The 3,584-nt window shown below is 43.8% G+C and overlaps 1 non-coding gene across 1 annotated transcript; it reads right to left on the bottom strand.

The window, feature by feature from the left end:
* Positions 1-2,748: 2,748 nt before the first annotated feature.
* Positions 2,749-2,830, bottom strand: trnal-aag. The gene has a single exon. It is a non-coding gene; the product is annotated as a tRNA-Leu (tRNA).
* Between the last annotated feature and the right edge of the window lie 754 nt (positions 2,831-3,584).

Raw genomic sequence — 3,584 nt, 5'->3', positions numbered from 1 at the left:
ATCTTTCTCCTCTTTGCTTCCCCCTTCCCCTCCCCCCACATCTACAGTTCAACCTCTGATGTTAGTTTCCCTGCTGTTTGACCTTTCACATCTTTTGTCCTCTCTAAGGACTGCCATTAGCACTCTTTCCCCTTAGTATCTGTGGCCATTAGCACCCGGTTTCCCTGGGTTTCGGTGGCTATGACTCATCTTTCATTCTCACTCCACAGTATAAATACTTCCCACTTTCTCTGTCTGTTAGCTTTGACAAAGAGTCATCGGACTCGAAACGTTAGCTCTTTTCTCTCCCTACAGATGCTGCCAGACTTGCTGAGATTTTCCAGCATATTCTCTTTCTTTTCAGATTCCGGCATCCGCAGTAATTTTCTTTTATTATTGATGTGGAGGTGCCGGCATTGGACTGGGGTGAGCACAGTAAGAAGTCTTACAACACCAGGTTAAAGTCCAACATGTTTGTTTCAAACACTAGCTTTCAGAGCACTGCTCCTTCCTCAGATGAATGAAGAGGTATGGAATGAGAGGACCTCTTCATTCACCTGAGGAAGGAGCAGTGCTCCGAAAGCTAGTGTTTGAAACAAACATGTTGGACTTTAACTTGCTTTTATTAGTTTGAATTACAACATGGATTGACAGGAGACATCAACCGTGAGTCGATATTACGGCTGGCTAGCACCACCTAAAGCTGCACTGCTTAAAGCTTATACACCTCTGAAACAGAGGTGCATTCTGGATGGAGAAACTGCTGGCAGTTGTGCAGCTAATTATTGTGACCTGGGAAAAGGTGAAGAATGGCAGATTGTGGGAGAGGGTGGGCTCCATCTTGTCAGGGTATATCACTGGAGGCATTAGTGGCAGGGATGTATAGGAGGAGAGATGTTCTGCATACAGAGAGGATCAGCCACCCTTCAGACACATGTACAGGCAGTGGGTGCAGGTAGCTGTGGAACTCAATGCCAGAAGCCAAGCCCCAGGAATTAATTTTCCCTCTATATATGCTAATTTTTCATATGGGTTGCAGAGTAGTCAGTACATTCAATTGAATTATTGCCAAGTCTTGCTTATATTTCTTTCCTCTTTCAGGACTGAGCAGACCAAAAATTCCATGGTTGATGATCATGGGTGTTTTCTGCATTATGGATCACCAATCCAGATACATCCTTTTCAGCAAGAGATAACTAGCCAAAACCAACAAGGATAATACAGGTGGTGCTGTAACTGAATAAATTGCAATGTTGGGATTGTATCAACTTATCAACTACAATAGGAGGTTGACTCAGGTGTAAATGAAAAATTCTATATTATTATATGTTATTTCAATTGATTGTGATCTCCCTTAATCACCCAGAAATGCTGTCCTGAAAACTACAAACAGTAAACTATGTAAACGGTATCTGATACATGAAAAGAAAGAACAGACTGACTTACTTTTTCAATTTTTTGGCTTTGAAATTGAAACTTGAGCTCAACTGACCGTTCCAGTGTTTTCAAATTGTTTGCTTGGTGGACAACATCCCCATAAGAAGGGCAAAGCTGGGAACTTGCCCTGCAGCATAAACTAACTGCATCAACATTTGTTAGTCTTCTGTGCTCACTTCAAGAGAGATTTAACAAGAAGGGTAAAAGGAAAAAGAATGAATATTTTATTTAACAATATAATGGAGGAGCACTTTGAAGCAAAGCAGTTACAATGAATACACCACTGCAGGGTTTAGTCAGGAGCTGCGATGTCCAGACTGACTAAAATAGCAATATGCTTCTGTCAGTCAATTGGAATGGTTCCCAGGATCTGGCCTACTCTGCATTGTACCTAATTAGGGTTGTCACTGTCTCATTCCTCTCACTGCATCTTTTGGTCCTAAAAGGGCGAATAGGACAAAGCAGCCAAGTAAACATTGGATCAAACGCTCGGGATTAAGCCTAATTATGGGAATTCTTGGAAACAACATTATCCCATCCAAGCAGCTAAACATTGGCTTGAGTCCACAATACGATGTAACAATAGCCAAAAGGTTCAAATGGAAGATTACAAAGACCAAGCAATGAAAAGTATTCGCAAAATTATTTGCAGAGCAAATTCTAACCTGATAGAGTACTGCCCTTAACTTACCTGAAATACCAACCTGCGGACAAGCTTCAAAACTTTTCGAAACATGCTCCTAAAGTCCAATTTGTTTTCAACGTCACACCTGACTCATTTACATAGAATTTACAGTGCAGAAGGAGGCCATTCGGCCCATCGAGTCTGCACCGGCTCTTGGAAAGAGCACCCTACCCAAGGTCAACCACTCCACCCTATCCCCATAACCCAGTGACCCCACCCAACACTAAGAACAATTTTGGACACTAAGGGCAATTTAGCCTGGCCAATCCACCTAACCTGCACATCTTTGGACTGTGGGCGGAAACCAGAGCACCCAGAGGAAACCCACGCACACACGGGGAGGATGTGCAGACTCCGCACAGACAGTGACGCAAGCCGGAATTGAACCTGGGACCCTGGAGCTGTGAAGCGATTGTGCTATCCACAATGCTACTGTGCTGCCCTAGCATCACTGGTCCCATCAACACATACATTTAAATACTGTAGCTAATAATAACTTATTGTAGTAGGCTTCAAATGAAGTTACTGTGAAAAGCCCCTAGTCGCCACATTCCAGCCCCTGTTCGGGGAGACTGGTACGGGAATTCAACCCGCACTGCTTGGCAAACCAGCTATTTAGCCCTGTGCTAAACCAGCCCCTATACAATTGGCAGCAGTGGGATTCGAACCCACGCCCCCGCAGAGACTGGAGCCTTAATCCAGCGCCTGAGACCGCTCGGCCACGCCACCACATAGATAAAGTAGCAACCACCACAGGGCGAGACATTCTAGCTGGTGGATTGGGTCCAGAAGTCCTGAAAATCATGCATTGAACCTCTTTTGCATGAGGTCCATGTCTGGTTCATACCAGGCTCATCTTCTGTCACAGTTTTTAGTTTGTTATAAAGTGTTATTGCATGAAATGATGAGATTTTGATTAAGGGCCTAAAAATTATCTGAGTAAATGCAAAATGCTTCATTGTTCCAATGGACAGGTCGCATTTCAAATGGTAAGAAAACCTTGAGCTCCAATTTTAACCAGGAGCAAGAATCAGGCTGGCAGGTGAGTGCAAAACCTATCTTACCGTTGCAGCATGAGACCCTGATTGAATACCCAGATCTCATCTTCTCGCTATTTGGCAGGGACCTGATTAAAACACGCTGGAAAATGGCATTGTTCAGGAGGGGTGGATGTGATTAGAGCTCCAGATGACAGGAGACTGCGGGTTGGCAGCACAGGAACAGTTGCCAGGATGTGCCTAAAGCACAGGAAATAATTTCGGGAAGGAATCAGAGGAGCTTTGATCAGAGGTGGAATAATCTTTGGTCATAAAGGATGCTAAATAAATGCAAATCAGGCTCTCCTTCTTGTTTTATGGGATAGGAGGAGCAGGAATGTTTCTTCAGATTCCCACAAGCAGGGCAATAAATATTATATATAAATTAATGATGAGCAAAAACACACGATCCACCTAAAAACACCCAAAAGCAGGTGTGGCTGGGC

Source organism: Scyliorhinus canicula, chromosome 6, assembly GCF_902713615.1.
Source record: "Scyliorhinus canicula chromosome 6, sScyCan1.1, whole genome shotgun sequence".
Taxonomy (NCBI): domain Eukaryota; kingdom Metazoa; phylum Chordata; class Chondrichthyes; order Carcharhiniformes; family Scyliorhinidae; genus Scyliorhinus; species Scyliorhinus canicula.
Note: the sequence above shows the minus strand (reverse complement) of the source record. Positions and strands in the feature narration are given on the sequence as shown.